The sequence below is a fragment of the Temnothorax longispinosus genome, chromosome 12, assembly GCF_030848805.1.
Source record: "Temnothorax longispinosus isolate EJ_2023e chromosome 12, Tlon_JGU_v1, whole genome shotgun sequence".
Classification (NCBI taxonomy): domain Eukaryota; kingdom Metazoa; phylum Arthropoda; class Insecta; order Hymenoptera; family Formicidae; genus Temnothorax; species Temnothorax longispinosus.
Genome location: NC_092369.1, coordinates 439,033 through 457,722, shown reverse-complemented (window position 1 = coordinate 457,722; position 18,690 = coordinate 439,033). Strand labels below are relative to the sequence as shown.

General features: G+C 36.4%; 1 long non-coding RNA gene across 1 annotated transcript; it reads left to right on the top strand.

Annotated features, from left to right (window-relative positions):
• The first annotated feature begins 2,647 nt into the window (after positions 1-2,647).
• On the top strand, positions 2,648-4,027 carry LOC139823074 (uncharacterized). The gene is made up of 3 exons (XR_011734683.1): positions 2,648-2,783; positions 3,143-3,304; positions 3,369-4,027. It is a non-coding gene; the product is annotated as an uncharacterized lncRNA (long non-coding RNA).
• Positions 4,028-18,690: the final 14,663 nt, after the last annotated feature.

The window sequence follows — 18,690 nt, the reverse complement described above, 5'->3', positions numbered from 1 at the left end:
GATAATAACAAAAAAACCGGACGAGGGCGACAGCCATGGGAGTGGTACCAGCAGATGGAGGATATTTTGGAAAATGATAAATCTGTTAATTTTGACACCGGTATTGCGTCAATGGATGATAGACCAATCAACTTATCGCAGAGCAGGATTTCATCAGCAAACAGGTTATCACCGACATTAATATCAGTTATTCAAAATTTTTATGATAATTGTGATTTCGCGCATTTTTTGTCACATATTCCGTCTTTTTCCTCGTCTTCTGACGCGTTTTCGGACAGTGATGCAGAAGTTAGTGCTGATACGCCCTCTAATTCACGCCACCCGGATGATGGCGATCGTAGTTGTAGTCCATGAATGGAGAGTCAACATCACCAGAGACTGCACAATCTTCAACATCTTCTATCCCGTCGAAAGAATATAAAAGAAAATCCACCCATGCAAAAAAATTATACTCACAAAGAAACAGAGCATTGGAACAGGAGGAAAGCAAAATAAATGCACTTCGAAGCATTAAAAATACATATAACGGAATTGCTACAGCAGTTACACATAAAAATGAATTATTGCAACGTAAAAATCAAATATTGGAAAGACGAAATAAACTTTTGGAAAATTTAATTGAGAGAATAACACCACGCAATACAGGTCTTCCTAATTAAAAAAAAATTGAGTCTTTATATATAGATATCTTAATAAATAAAAAATGATTTAATTTTATAACAAAAATGAAAAATGTATTATAATATATATAAACAAAAATACTCAGTTTACAAGTTATTCATTATTTGTTCCCTTTTCATCCGCGCATTTTCATCAACTGCTTCATTTTCATCGACATTTATATCGTTATTGTAGTCTTCACCATTTTCATCATTAATGTCCTCATTCATCAAGTAGTTCTCCCTTATATTAATTTCATCGTGCATTAAAAGAAAATTGTGGAGAGTGCAGGCTGCTGCAATGATGTAATTTGCCATTCTTACACTATTAACATCGAGATATTTCAATCTCCGCCATTTGCACTTCAATAATCCAAATGCACGCTCAATAATCGACCGTATAGACGAAAGTTTGATGTTATATCTAGACTGTTCTGGCGTGAGATGTCCGTTGTCTCGAAAAGGTGTCATCAGATTTTGAAACAATGGATACGCTGAATCGCCTAGAATGTGCTTTTAACTACCTGGTCATCATTCAATGGTTCTTGTATTCTAATTATTTGGCATAAGACAGTCTTTGTATAAAGCAAGTCTAAAACTGGATAAAATTTTGATACACCACAGACATCACATTTCTTGACAGAGAACAGATAGTTGCGCGTGAACTTGCGTTCCATTCAGTGCTAATCTAGCACGTGCTAATACTTCTTTTCCTCCTCGGAAGACGCCACTCAGGAGCAGATTGTGAACAGCCGCTCCGGCTCCTTATAAAGACGTCACTATGTCTGCATAACGTTAATGCATTATCATAACGTCTGTGTCTGTGTCTTAATCATATGTGAGCATGCTTGCCAGCCGCGCGCTCCGATTTCTAAATTAGACGAAATATTTAAGTGTCTTGCAGATTTATAATATTCTATCATGTCAAATAATATCACGGAACTCTGTAATAATAATTGGTAATCATTAATATGGAACGTGCATATATTAAAAGTATACTCAATAATACATATTTTTTTCAGAGAAATACCTCGTCATTGAGAGATGTCCTTTCTAAATCGATTTTATTAAACTGTATTCTCTTCAGTATCTCCTCCAATGGTTCGACATGATCCTGATCCAAGACTTCTCCTTTCAAATTCAGCTCTTCGCAGCGATCTTGAGATATATCCAAATTCTATGTAACAAGAATGAGAATATGTGAAAGAGAACTCCAAAATCTTTTTCCCTACAAAGTTCACTGAATGTCGAAGCTTGTAAAAACTTTTCTTCGCTCTTCAATGCGGCATGTCCGTGCATTACTATACGATTTGATTTATCTAATAAAAAAAAAGTTTCACTATATCGCTACAGTGCTAGTAGCACGTACAAAATACCGTGATAAAGGAAGAATACAAAAAAAAATAAACTTTGGTTTTACTTCAGCCAGTTCAGCGTTTTCATCGAATAAACAAGCTCAACTTTCATCCTGCAGCCGTATGATTTACCGACATTATCGTTTTTTGATGGATCTTTTAATTGGCTTTACAGAATTGCAAGTTTTGGTCTAGAATTAAAGTACGCACAAAAATCTAGGGTAGAAAACGCGATTTTATATCAAAAACACCAAAAAATTAAAAATATTACTTATTTGGGCACATACGCCAGCTGTCACCTGACGACAATATTTGCTTAAAACAAAAATTCTGCAGTTTATACATACATAATTTTTATCATCTGCCCTTGGGAAAACATGTAGGAATAATATCGTGCAAGTAGAAGTAAGATTCAATGCGTACAAAAAAAGATCCATCGAAAAATTATTTTAGTAATGCAAATACGGATGCAAATGACAAGAAGAGCAGCAACAGTAGTTGCCGGATCTTGCGAGAGATGGCGAGCAATCGAAAAAAAGGACAGATGTCATTTTGTTAAACAAAGACAGATATAGGGAAAACAAAATTAGAAAGGTTGACATTATCGACATCGAGGAAGTTCGCCAGTCACTGCAGGATCCCCGAATCATTCTCTTGTCAAAAATGGTCGCTAACCGGTATTGGTCCATACACATGTGCATAAGGTCTCATCACTATACCTCAAGAAAATGCGTTGAGAGAATCGATTGCGATCCGAGACATCTATTAGGTATGCATACAAAACATTTTGTATTAAAAATAGAACAGTTAACAATTTATAACAATTTTACTACATAGGGTGAGTCATTGAAGGTTTAGAGGTTAATATTTCTGAAACTGAACAAGATATGAAATTCTTATTTTTCAGCGACTGTTTGATATTGAAGCGATCATTGTCTAACGAAATTAATTCAATACCAAACAGTTGCTAAAATAAGAATTGCATATTTCGTTCAATTTCAGAAATATTAGCCTGTAACACTTTTAGTGATTTACCATGCATATAAATATAATTTTACTGAACTATTGTAGTAATAATATAAATATCAAGTAAGCTTGTATAAATTGGATTTATTTTTACACATATAGGATAGGACAAAGCTGGAATTATACCGCGTGCATTCAGTCATTTATTGGACGAATTACGTTTGTTGGAAGCACAAGAATAACACAGTACGAGTTTGCTTTCTCGAGTTTTATAATATAGAATTTGACTTGCTATATACCTAATGATGGTAAAACTAAAATAAGGTAATATTACTGCATTTTTGCTAAGAAATATGAAAAAGAGATTATATTAGGATGATTATTTTAGGTTTTACTTATGAGGATGCTACAAGAAAAGGTTCAATGATCATTTATGGATAAAGGCTATCGCACACAAAAGAACATAGACATAACATAGCATAAGCATGGCATAGATATGCAACCTACACAAATGTGCATAGACATAAGTTTTGGCCAATCAGAATTGAGGAAAAATAATTGACATATATTCCTAACCGAAATATTAATGTGTCAAATTTTTCAAAATAGACACGGATGACTGCATAATTTACGCTGTGCTAATAGCTGCAAGTTACGTACTTTTGCGAAGGCGCAAACAATTTAAGAAGAAACGATTATGGGTACCATCCATATACAGACGTCGACCACAATTTGGTGATTTCCAACATCTTTTTCAAGAATTAAAAGAAGACGCGATCATGTTTTTTAAATACACAAGGATGAATCTCCTTACTTTTAATAAATTATTAGATATAATGCGACCTCATCTAGAGAAGAGAAATTGGAGAGCATTACCGGCAGAACAGCGGCTTATTATTACGCTTAGGTATTTATAAATGCTTTAAATTCTTATTGTAAATATAATAAGAAATAAAAATAAAAATGTAATATATGATATAATATAATATAAAATATGTATAATAAATGTAGGTAATAATAATGATATTAAATATAAATATTATATATATATATATATAGATATATATATAGATATATATATATGTATAATCGAAAATCTTTTCAATGCGTAAAGATTTCCTGGTTTCGAATACTGGAACGGTGCGAAATGAAAAGTCGTATTTTTGAGCCAAGGGAAATGATCCTTTATTGGCTCATGGGGAAAAGCCTGTTACGGCATAAAAACCCCTGAGAACGTGTACAATAACAATCAGACACAGATTGATAACAAGACGAATACGTGTAATTATGGTGACACTCGGTGTCGTTAACGGGGCCCCGTATATTGAGACTCGGCTCAATAGCGCGTTAGGAAAAGAGACTCGGCTCTCTCGCGTGCTCGAGACTCGGCTCGATCGCGTGTACGAGGCACAGCTCGATCGTGTATACGAGGCTCGGCTCGATAATGTAATACCACGTCACTATATCACTATCACTTCGTCAATATAACGATAATATTATAATAGACACAAATACATTTGTAAGACCGAACATCTCTGCGTCGTTTCCAAGACTAATTAAACTTCGCCTTTTTTTTTGACAATTACATCGCGCACGGCAATCTTGAAGCCGCTCGAAAATGCTGCTTCTTCTCCCTTCTCTTTTCTTGACGGTAACGCTGAATGCTGAAGTATGCGAAATTACGCGCGAATACAATATGTTGCAATTAATAAATTTACACATATTAATCCTTTCTTAAAAATAAAATGCAATAAATAAGTCCGCCTTTGATCCACGGAACATTCTCCCCCCGTTGAGAGTAAACGATCAACAATTTAACAACAATAGATAATGTTTTCCATACGAACGTCGTTTCATACTTTCTAAAATTGTTAATTGCGTAAACAATATTACAATATTCGATACGTTTATCACGCAACTCGAGAAGAGATTAAGAAAGGTTCGGTAAAGGACAAATAAGCTTCGCATTGCGTTTGAAAATTCCTTGCGCTGTTTTGATGGTCGCAACTCTGACCACGCCGTCGTCTCCGGGGTGTAACTCCACTACTCGTCCGAGAGGCCACCGCATACACGGTTGATTTTTGTCTATTAAAATGACAATAGCATCTCGCCGAAGTCCGGCATCAGAATTGGTCCATTTTTGACGTTTTTGTAGTTCGTTTAAATATTCGATGTGCCACCTGCGCCAAAAGTCTTGACGGGTCTTGGATATTAATCTCCATGATGTTAAACGATTTTCTGGAACAGAAATATAATTATCTTCCGGCAGCATAGTGAGAGGTTTTCCTACAAGAAGATGAGCAGGTGTCAATGCGAGTGGATCATTCGGATCGGTTGATATGGGGCATAAAGGTCGCGAATTTAAAATGGCTTCGATTTCTATGGCTAAGGTGTTTAACTCCTCGAAAGTGAATAAAAGATCGCCTACTACTCGTTTAAAATGATGTTTAAAAGACTTTACCGCCGCCTCCCATATGCCTCCGAAATGAGGTGAGAGGGGCGGATTAAAATGCCAAGAAATTTTTTTCGTTGTAGCAAAATCGCCAACTCGTGTCTTAAATTCATCAGATTCGACTAATGCGTATAGTTCACGAAGTTGATTATTGGCACCAACGAAATTCGTACCGTTGTCAGAATATATGTTTGCTGGAATGGCTCTTCGTCCTATGAAACGTCTTAATGCGGACAAGAATGCTTCTGTTGATAATTCACTGACGATTTCAATGTGTACGGCTTTTGTCGACATGCAAATAAAAACGCAGCCATATACCTTTACACGACCTCGATTTCGCTGCTTTCTTTCTTTAATAAACATAGGTCCAAAAAAATCGATACCTGTATGATGGAACGCGGTGTTCTCTTCAAATCTAGATCTCGGTAAATTAGCCATTTTGTAATTACGGGCGATGCACAGAATCGAATACAACGTACGCAATATCGAATGATTTTACGTACTTGGTTTTTTTCCGTCAAGAAGCCAAAATTTATGACGAATCGTGTAAAGGGTGGACTGAATTCCTGCATGATGATTTTTTCTCATGTGTTTCACGAATAATTAAATCAGTGACATGATAATGTGAAGGCAGTAAAATCGGATGTTTTTGTGAAAGGGGGATGTTTGCATTTTGCAGCCTGCCGCCGACACGGAGCAATTTTGACTCATCGATTATAGGATTTAAGGTGGCCAGTTTTGTGCCCTTCACTCTTTCTGAATTCGAAATACGATTGATTTCGTCCGAAAAATGCGCCCTTTGAATCAATCTTAGTACCCGCTGTTCGGATTCTATGATTTCTTGTACAGAAAGTGCACCCTTATTTCGATTTGAGAGTAGCATTCGCAAACAATATGCGATGGTACGAATTAACTTCGTATAAGAAGAAAATCTTTTGAAAATGTCATCTGAAATAATCTGTGACGCTAGACAAACAGTTTTCTTTAAGCCGGGTAATTCCATGATGGAAGTTTCGAGAGAGATTGGCCAATTCGCTTCGGACTGACTAAGCCATGATGGACCGTTGAACCAAGATTTGTTTTTCAAAAATTCTCGCGGAAGTTGACCTCGCGACAGCGCGTCGGCTGGGTTATGTTCCGATTTAACGTGTTGCCATTTGACATCTTTACAAACTTCTTGAATCTCCTTGACACGATTTGCTTCGAACGTTTTGAGCATGTTCGGAGATTTTTTTAACCAATGTAAAACGATCATGGAATCTGTCCAAAAAATGAACTTATCAGGTTCGAAAGTAAACGCTATCTTTGCTTCGCGATATAATCGTGCTAGTGTAAGCGCTCCATTCAATTCAAGTCGAGGCATTGTCATGTCCTTATAGGAGCGACGCGCGCTTTAGCGCAACACAGACGCACAAGTATATCTCCCCGCTTGTTACGAGATCGTATGTATAAACAGGCTCCATAACCGAACTTACTCGCGTCGCAAAAACCGTGAACTTGAATTTCGATAGGCTCATCGACCGTCAAACGTCGATCAATAGCTAAATGATCAATTAGATCAAGCTGATTTACGAATGATGACCATGAGGAATATAACGCGCTGGGTACTGACTCATCCCACGAAATTTTGGCCTTCCAACATTCTTGCATTAAAACCTTGGAAGTTAGAATAATCGGACCGATTAATCCGAGGGGATCGAAAATCTTGGCAATTTCCGAAAGAATGCGACGTTTAGTTACTCGATCAGATAGTTGAATAGGTTTGACTGTATAAGTAATTCATCTCGACATGCGTTCCAAGAAATGCCTAGCGTGTTCAAAATTGGATTTTCATTGATAAGAAACTCGACATCTACGTTTCTTTCATTCAAATTTTCAAGAGCTCGCGGATGATTTGATGCCCACTGTCTTATATTGAAACCACCGCGTTTTAGAATCTCGATAGTTTCATCTCGAATCTGTATGAGCTTCTTTAAAGTTTCTGCCCCGGTTATAAGATTGTCTACGTAAAAATCACGTTTCAAAATCTCAGCGCCGACGAGAAGATCGACGCCTTCATCAATCGCGAGTTGTATGATCGTCCGAATGGCAAGAAAAGGGGCCGATGACAGACCGAAAGTTACAATATTTTTTACAAACGTTCGAATTTGACCCTCGTAAAACCAGAAAATTTTTAAATAGTGTCGATCGTCGGGATGTATCCAGATTTGTCTATACATCTTTTCAATGTCGGCGGTGAGAACGTATTTATGCATGCGAAAACGCACCAGATGTTCAAACAATTTGCCTTGAATCGTCGGACCGATCATTAGAGTGTCATTTAAAGATATCCCCTTATCAGTCTTTGCTGACGCGTCGAAAACTACGCGTACTTTAGTTGTAACGCTCGTGGATTTTATAACCGCGTGATGGGGAAGATAATAACCGCCTTCCGATTCTTCCGTTAACAAGGACATGTGACCTAATTCAATATATTCGTTCATCACACGTTCGTATTCTTGTTTAAGTATCGGATTAGCCTTGAGTTTTTTCTGTAATCCGTAAAAACGACGCAACGCGATCGCTCGAGAATTTCCGAAATCCCTTTCCACCAGCCGAAATGGTAATCGCACAATATAACGTCCCGAACAATCACGCGTCGTGTTCTGGGAATAATGATTTTCGCATTCCGAAATGTCTGGCGATTTAAACCGATTAGCAGTAATGTCTTCCAATAACCAAAATTTTGCAATTTGTTCCGTCAAATCTGTCAACTTGCATGAAACGATGCTCTTTCCGCCGGCCGCGACTATCCCTCCGACGACGACCCAGCCGAGCTGCGTTTTTTGTAAAAGTAAATCACAATTATCTCGTGAGAGATTAATTTGTCCGATCGAAAGTAAGGATAAGGTCGCTCCAGAACCGATGATCATGTCGACTGAACGCGGTAAATGAAAATGAGGATCCGCTAGTTTTAAGTTAGCTGGTATGTTAATCGATTCGCGTGGAAATACTTCGTCTGGAATTCTATCTGCGATTTTTGGAATTATTAAAAATGAAAGTTTTTTCTTGAAGTCGTTGTTGATTGAATGAATGACCAATTCAACTGTACCGTTTGATGTTGTGTGCATAGCGTTAATCGCACCGATCTGAACGGAACATGGGTGTACGGGTAATTTTACCCTTTGAATAAAATCTTGCGTTACAAAATGAGCCGTTGCACAATAAGTATCTAATAAGGCGCGACACTGGATAAAATTACCGTGAACATTTTTAATACGAATTACTGCGCTCATCATTAATTGCGATTGTAAATTTCGCGAAAATACTTCAAAAACGAGTGGTCTCTGTCATTCCACTTTGGGCTGCGATATCGTTGCCTGAGTTGCAGAATTCGCGGACTCGACCTTGGGAAATCCCTGGTTTGTAGAAAAGGATTTGGAAGTCGGATTATGCAAAAGAGTGTTGTGATATTTATTGCACATTTTACAATGCGACCAACTACAATTGCCAGTATGCGATCGAAGACAATTTTGACAAAGCTTAGATTTTTTAACGAAATCCCATCTGCGTGGTATCGTCAGTTTAATGAACTCAAGACATTTAAAAATCGAATGTTTTTCCTTTTTGCAAAAAAGACAGTTCGAAGGCGTATTAGTAACTAAAGCGTGTGCACCTACATCATCTTTGCGCTTTTTAAACGAAGATGACTCCCCTTTAGAGAATTGTCGCTTATTGCTGACTCCAAATTTAGAACGCGGCGCGTCTTCCTCAAGCGTGAAAATGCGGAATGCAGTCTCAGAAATAAACTTGTACAATTGCTCAAGAGTCGGCGAAACATCTAAACTAAGAGTTTCTTCCCACTTCGTCCGAATGTTTGTTGGCAAAACCCGTTCTATTATCCGAATTAATAAATGCTGATCCGGATGCACTCCTAACGATGCGAGCATGTTTACGTGTTGTCGCATGTTATCAACGAGCTTTGTCAAATCTTTATGTGTAGCTTTACCCGGTACTGACAGATCAATAATCGCGTCGAGATGTTTCGCGATTAGAATTCGTTTTCTCTCGTATGAATCGTTGAGAAGTTTCCACGCATTTTTATAATTTTCCCCGCTCACGTCGTAAATTGAGATCTTATTCAGAGCGTCGTCTCGTAACGAATCTTTCAAATACAAGAACTTTTGTAAATCTGTAATATCTTGTAACGAATCGATCATTGTTATGAACGTATTTTTAAATGATAACCATTTTTCTAAATTACCGTCGAATTTTGGTAGTTCTGCAACTGGTAATTTAATGCGACGCGTGTTATTATCGACTGGGATCGAGGTCGCATTTAAATTGACGGCGCGCGAATTTGACGCTGGTGCAAGTGATTCTATTTTGCTCGCAATCGCGTAATATCGATCCTGTATTTCGTTAATTTCGTTTAAATTTTCATCTGTCGGATCGATCAATGTGAGCTCGTCATGCAACTCTTCGTAAGCATGGAAAAGTTCCGTTATTCGATTTATTCGCATCTTTAAATTTGCCTCATCCAATCGATCCTCCGCTACTACTTTCTCTAAATTGGTTAATTGAGCCTTCAGCGTTGAACGCTTCTGGCTGATGTATTTTGCACGACTCATAATGAATCAGAAGAAAGTCGACTTTATAACTCGTCAGAAAATTCAATGTTTACTTCGGAGATAAAATAACGCAACTTCAGCTAACAGGATAGGATCGATTATCACGGGCATGATGAAATCACAATTTGATGAAAATTTGCGGCGTTACCAAGACAACCCGAATACAAATTCATATGTCACGAAAAACATCAACGCATCGCGCATAGACGAAACATCTTTCCATAAAATTTTAAATTTTTTATCCATCAATATTTATTCAGACATGAATTAAAGAACGAAACTCAAAATCGATTTCACAATTAAAGAATGAGTTTGTCGAATATGAGATGCATGTATTTAGGGTACTTAGCTTTCAAACCTCGAAGGTCTCTGCGATGGTTCGGACGAGGTGGAATCCGGGGACGACTGGTCAGCGTGTAATAAGACGTCTGGATAACGATGTTGAATATCCTCTTCATGAGTTCATACCTCACAGGAGGCACCAAATGTATAATCGAAAATCTTTTCAATGCGTAAAGATTTCCTGGTTTCGAATACTGGAACGGTGCGAAATAAAAAGTCGTATTTTTGAGCCAAGGGAAATGATCCTTTATTGGCTCATGGGGAAAAGCCTGTTACGGCATAAAAACCCCTGAGAACGTGTATAATAACAATCAGGACACAGATTGATAACAAGACGAATACGTGTAATTATGGTGACACTCGGTGTCGTTAACGGGGCCCCGTATATTGAGACTCGGCTCAATAGCGTGTTAGGAAAAGAGACTCGGCTCTCTCGCGTGCTCGAGACTCGGCTCGATCGCGTGTACGAGGCACAGCTCGATCGTGTATACGAGGCTCGGCTCGATAATGTAATACCACGTCACTATATCACTATCACTTCGTCAATATAACGATAATATTATAATAGACACAAATACATTTGTAAGACCGAACATCTCTGCGTCGTTTCCAAGACTAATTAAACTTCGCCTTTTTTTTTAACAATTACATCGCGCACGGCAATCTTGAAGCCGCTCGAAAAATGCCGCTTCTTCTCCCTTCTCTTTTCTTGACGGTAACGCTGAATGCTGAAGTATGCGAAATTACGCGCGAATACAATATGTTGCAATTAATAAATTTACACATATTAATCCTTTCTTGAAAAATAAAATGCAATAAATAAGTCCGCCTTTGATCCACGGAACATATATATATATATATATATAGATATATAAAGTCGCTTAATTTATATATATAATATATGTATAATAATTATTTCTTTAAAAATCAAGACAGTTTCAGTATTATTAAACTATGATTGAAAATAGGAAAAATCTCTAATTAAGAGTAAATTAAGCTTCAGAAAATACGATAGATAAACAAGTCATTCTTCAATATATTTTGATTAAACTTTGTTATAATCATGTATTAACTTGAAACTTATAGAATACACAATATCGACAATTTCACAAATATTGTACTATAGTTAAAAAGATGCTCGGTCTCTTATTTTACAACAATTTAAGTCATCAGAAAAGATCAAAAGTTACAAAATTCATACATGACATTCTACGTCAGTTTGAATTCAAATCTTCTCTAATAAATTTATTAATGATGTTGAAAAATTTCTTAGCATCATCATTCCACAAGTTTTCATCAATTTTTGCTAAACACAGGCTGGTTATAGTTTGTGTGGAAGACGTAATATCCAACGAATTGCAATATTCGCTCTGGCATTGACTGGCTATCTTCATTAATGTTAGCAAACCGCCAAACTCGATCAATTGTTTGGCCCAATTTAACGCAGTATAATGAATGTTACGTGTAATAAATTCTATTAATGCGTCTCTAGCAATGCCTGTTGTCGTTTTATTTACTATTTTATCCAACAAGGATGACAGAATTTTGTCAATTACTTCTTCATGCATCTCACACAAAACCTCGTCGGGTTTTGAATCGGGTTCATCGTTCATATGCCGCTGTAAGTGTTCAATATAATCTAAAACAGAATTACGCAATAAATCAATTAGTGAAATACGTGTATACTAAGTACATTTTCTAGTCGATAATATTTACCTGTAAACAGTATTGAGACGCGTTGACTCTCTCTGTAGATTTGCTGTTCATTATATCCAGGCACCAAGGCAAAACAACGTTTATCATAGTGGACTTACAATTAGTTCGACTAACATTGTTTTTGCATAACTCGGCTACAATACGAATCGCGCTACAGATCACTTCATCATCCTTTCCTACTTCCTTTATGAAGATTTCGTAGGCATCAGTTCTCCAACGTGTAAGCCTAAGCAGAGTAATCACGGCGTTTTCACGTTTCTCCTGATCTGCGCTCACGTTAAATGCTAGATCCATTATTTGTGATACCTAATACAAAACAAAAGTTAGCGTATATTTAAATATAATGGTCTGTGATAAAAATATAAACTAACTGCGAAAGATTATGTTTGTATGACGTTAATATTTACCCATATAGTGTGTAGATTATTAATCGATAAGAAGAAATAATATATTATATAATAAGAGAGACAAGAACTCAAATCCGTTTGTCAAATTATATGTGATATTGAGTGAAATAAGAACTCTTATTAAAATATATATATTAAGCATGAAAAATGTGTTATTATTTTTATATTATCTACTATCACCAAATTAACGTGTCTTGCGAGTTGATGGGTTTTTGTAGTTATATGAATATTTATTTTGATATTAATACTTGCTTTTTCCTTAATATATTTGTCTGAAATTTTACGAAATTGCTCCGCTATATAAAAATGTGGTGAATCATTTGAGCCAGATGTATCATTCGAGCAAGATGTATCATTTTTGAGTGAGATGAAATAATTTTCTCGTCCTCATTCTTCTCGAATGCTTCCTCGAATCTTTCTAACTCTGTTCTAACATTGTTTCGCAGATTTTTAGCATTAACAAATGCTAAAAATCTGCGAAACAATGTTACGGGAACGTTAGGGAATATTTTTAACACACTGTTGCAGTCTTCAATTGCTTCGTCGTAATTGCCCTGCTCAAAATATGCGGCAGCTCGATTATCGTAATACAATCCTTTCTCAGTGTTGTCTGTTGCTAGTTCAATTGCCTTCGTGTAGTGACTTAAGGCTTCTGACCAATTGCCATTGTTAAACTTTTTATCACCCTCCTCATTCCATTTCTGTGCAGTCATATCTAACTCTGCCATGATAGAACAAAACTACAACACAAAATATCATATATGATGTTGCAATGTATGTTTTAACATAGATAGACTCTCTATGACATATTTTATACATGTATTATTTTAAATGTGAAAAGCCCAGATTATAAACTTATTACAAAATAATTATACGCGAGTATGAGGCATTAATGAGTCAAAAATAAACTTACAGTTGAATAATAATAACATTGTATTTTCTAACGTAAGACCTGCATATAAATCATAATTGATTGTTGCAACAATTTTTATATTAGAGAGCAGATAGCTAACTTGCACTAGCATTGAAAGACAAATTTATTTTCAGTAAATTATCTTCGACATAAATATAGGAGCATTGGGGTTAAATATAGACTGAACAATGTTATCGACCTACTGATTGTAATTCAATGATTATCGATCGCGACAGTTCGGGTTTGGATCGACAACGATTCATGACATTACACGTAGATACTTCAATTCGTTTTAATCCGAGAAAAGCAATTATGTGCATTTCGCTGCAGTAGTAAGGGGCAATTTTACACTTCTCTTTTTTATAAATCGAAAATTTAAATTTATTTATTCATCATCGATTTATCTGAGACTCGCGAGAAATTCAATTGCGTGAGATTAAATCTTGTTCTATTGATATTTATGTCTAATATGACGGTATTTAATGTTCCGTCAACCAAGTGGTTATTTCGGTTCTTTTCTTTGACACATCCAGTTCTTTGGTCTGTTCAAACCAGTTCGAACGAATGTATCGTGTAAACAGATCGTCACAACGGTCGGTGGCTGAAGGGTAACATAAGAAAATAAAGACTTAAGGAACAAAGATTTTAGATTCGCGAGGGGTCACATTTTGACAAAATAAATATTACAGTACACAAAAGTTAATTTTTCAGTTATATAAAGGAAAGAAACATTAATATAATTTTTTATAAAATTAGAGTGTTTTTTGTCATATGTCGCTACTCTTTTTTCGAATAACATGAGATGTTTCTAAACGTGCGTTTATGTTAATGTTAATGGTTTAATTGCACGTCATTTAGGAGAACTCGTGTACTGTTTAATAGCGCTACAATGAAATCACTGGCTCGATCACTTAGCTTTACTGTTTCACTTGTGTAAGATATACAATATTGTGATCGAGCGGGGGGATGAAACGTTTTGCTCTACTTGCCTCGACGATTCGTCGAGCTATTTTCGAGCGAAATATAGTAATCTCACGTTGGTTACAAATACCTTTATTACATCGAATTGGATTACGTAGCACGCGGCAAGATTTTGTTCAGATGATCGCGGCAAAACAGAACAGAATGTAGACTCTTTACCTGTCCCACAGCTTTCTCTTGGTTCTCCTCGTGTCGCTCGAACCCTCAAACTTCCTGTGCTCGCTCAATGTTTACGATTCTAGGACTTTTCAAAGAATAATTTAAACCGACAAGCGTTATCCGAAAGAAGCACCGTGTGTCGTCTCGTTGGAAAAAAATTTCATTCGGATTGGTTGTTATTATAGCCATGTGACCGGCGTAACTAATGAGACACCTTTCGCTGCGCGTCACGTGACTTTCGATAGCGCGGATTCGACCGCGCGTAAAGCCGTCAGATTTTTCCCAGAATTCAGAATGAGACATTGGATCAGTTTTCTAGTGCTGAACTGTCTGTACTAGTTCAGCGTTTATCTTTTTCCTTCCAAAGTGGAGTACAAAAAAAAATCTCCGAACTCGTGCAGCCACTTCAGCAATAGAAAAAGTTCAGCAGAGCTTTATTACAGCGATAAGCTCGACCTCTTTGAACGCAACGTACATTTTAACATGTCGAACGTGATATACGCTTCCCGGTATATCGTTCTTTACATTAGAGGTTATTTGAGCTGTGACGAGTAGGCTGCTTAGGTTTTTTTTTTAATTATTTGTAGAAACATAAGAAACAATATAAAATCTTAAAAAATTATCGGCATTTGAATTTGTTATAGAAAACATAAAAAGCGTCAGTAGCCTTGTACACTTATATATAATCATATGAATGTATACATTATAATATATTACATTATATTATTAAATATATATAGGTTGATTGATTGCCATAAGATGAACAAACTTTAACGGTGCTAAGAGAAGCGCTTCCATTTTGCAAGAACTAGCCGCCGAAATAAAAATCATCTATACGTTATTGTCAGCACTCTCCGAGCTCCACTAATTGCTGGCAACAGCGAAGGATAGAATTTTAATCTGCATGAGAGGCAATCAAGAATTCACAAACGGATTTTCGCAGAGACATAGCGACGACGCAATCCTGTCGAAAAAAAGTCCTTTCTGTGCTCGAAGGAGCTACATAGAATATTAAATTTATCGTACGTAAAAAGGGCCGGGGCAGGGGTCTTGTAAACGCAATAAAGTTCCATTATTATTATTAACTAGCTGGTTACCCGGGGTTCGCCCCAGAGGACATGTGTAATAAGACATGCAAATCCCTTACAAAAAAGTATTACTAGCTGGTTAGTAATAAATACTTATTTTGTGTATTAATAATACTAAAATTAAGTATTTATTAGTACTTGAATCACTGTGATCCAAGTATTGCATAGTATTTTATTACTGGTCAGTAATTTATGAAAGTACCTAGTATTTAATACAGGACGAGTATTGAATACTTAGTATTAAATTTCTGATGAGAAAGCATTTAATACTAGTGAAAAATACTTGTGTAATAAATACTTGTGTTGAATTACTGATGAGTATTTCAATGTTAGTACTGAAGTACTGAACCAAGGATTCCATGTGTAATAAATCACTGGCCAGTATTTTAATATTAATACTCAAGTACTGAACTGAATATTCCATGTGAAATTAATCACTGACCAGAACTACAATTTGTATAGAAACATTATAATGGGTAATTCCTGATAATATTAAGGAAAAGAGATAAAAGTAAGGCACAAATACATTTAAAATAGTAATAAAATTTCAAAAAAAAAATAATTTTTTTTTATGCCGGGTAAATATCGGAAATCGAAATATCAATGAGTAATTCAATACTAAGCACCAGTAGTTCTGTGTAGTATTAATCACTACCTATAATATTTATCACTACCAGTATTTTCCCAGTATTTCCCAAATAAATATTGACAATATTAAATCACTGAGATTTTAAGTATTTAGTCAGTAATACTTTTCTGTAAGGGATAGTCTCTTTCTCTTCCTCCCTCTCTGTCATTGTGGGACGACGAATCGACAAAAATAAAGATAATAAGACAGTTGATACTGGAGGTCTAGCGAGAATCACGGCGGTCAGTAAAAAGACTTGTGAGAAAATACTCAACTTGGATTTTTCGATGAAAAAGCTACGCTGTTTTCTCTCTAATCCAAACGTACAATATAGTAATATTAAAATTGTGCTAAACGTAATGAGAAGCATGAACGACGTTGCTGCGAAACTCATGGAAACAGACATCAAATGGAACAACTGAAGGCATTGAGCAAAAACGATACCGTGCAAAACAAGATCAAGGAATTAACATCTCTTGCTTTAGAGGTTGCCGCGGAATGGATCATAATCAAGGAAAACGTCGAAGGGGACAAATCATCAAAAAGCACTGATAAAATGTAGAACATGACGATTTTTTAAAGTTATATGTAAATATTAACTAAAATCTAAAATGTTATTAATAAAATATTGTTTTCTTCCTAGACGGAGACGAAGACGGAGGAGGGGGAAAAAGAGAGAGAGAGAGAGAGAGAGGAAAAGAGGGAGGACGAGAAACAAAATATATTTAATTCACTCTAACTTATTGCACCAGTTCAGGAAATTTTTCGAAAAAGAATAGACAAAGGCTAGTTCAAGAAAGACGTGCGATTTATCTGAGAAGTGCGAAAAATTTTTTTACGTGAGGTTGAATTTCAACATTTTATTTATATATGGGCATTTAACGTGCCGTTAACTGTGTATTTGTTTAACTTTGATACATCCAGTCCTTTGGTCTGTTCAAACCCTAGTTCAGACGTGTTTCGTATAACAGACTGCCACAATTTCGAAAAAATGAATACTCGTTCAACAAAGACTTTAGATTCGTCAGAGGTCACATTTCAAGAAGAAAAACATCACAGTACACGGAAATTAATCTTTCTATTACATAAAGAGAAGAGACATTATTATCGCATTGTAAAAGTACCTTGGTCTGGAACCTGTTATAATATTACGATTTATTATAAAATTAGGACGTTTTGTCATTCGTCGTTGCTCTTTCTTCGTACAACATGAGATGTTCTTAAATGTGCGTTTATGTTAATGCTCTAATTGCAACTCATTTAGGAGAACTCCTGTACTGTTTAATAACCCCACCATAGAATTACTGGCTCGATCACTTAGCTTTACTGTTTTATTTGTGTAAGATATACAATGCTGTGGTCGAGCGGGGATAAAACGTTTTGCTCTACTTGCCCCGACGATTCGTTGAGGTATTTTCGGCCGTAAAGTAATAATAATTATAATCTTACATGTTTGTTACAAATATTTTATTATTACATCGAATTGGATCACGTCGAACGCGCGGCAAGCTTTCATGTAGATCGTCGGCGAAATAGATCCTTTATTACCTGTCGGAGTCACTGATCTACATGAAAGCTTGCCGAGCGTTTGACGTGATCAGTGGTCCGAGTGCTTTCTCTTTGTTCTCTCATGTCGATCTTAACACTTTTCAAGCAGTAGTTTAAACCGGGAAGCATCGGCATAGCTAATGAGGCACGACGCTGCGCGTCACGTGAATTTCGAAAACGCGGACTCGACGGGACTCGACCGTGTGGAAGGCCGTCAGACTCATCTTTTATTGCAGAATTCAGAACGAGACATTATACGGTGTCTTATATAAGCTCGAACTCGTCGAACGCAGCGCGCGACGAAACAAAGTTTCGAGCGAGACGTCACGACGCGATAATTCGACGATATTGTTCGCTGAAGTAAGATCTCAAACGACCAATAAGGGTGCTCGCTTTGAATTACATCGAAATTAACTAGGATTCTAGAGTCCTAGATAAGAATCTCCAATCGTCGCCAAGATATATACCCGCATAAGCGCTAACGATCTTAAAGAAGGTAAGGAAAATATAAAATATGTTAAGAATGCCATGAAATTTATAATACAAGTTTCATTACAAATAATGATTGCATGCGTCAAATATACCGACGCTTTTTCTTTAATCGTCCAAAACCGCGCGCAGTTCTTCCGAAACCGTACAAGAATCTTTACAAGTGAGTGCAATTTCCATTTTGCAAAAATTAGGTGCCGAAATGGAAACCATTTATACGTCCGCGGCACTCTCCGAGCTCCACCGATTGCTAACAACAGCGAAAAAAGAAATTTTAATCTGCAAAAGCGACAATCAAGAACTCACAAAGAGATTTTCGTAGAGACATAGCGACGACCCAAGCTGTCGAGAAAGAGTATACTTTCTGTGCTTGAAGA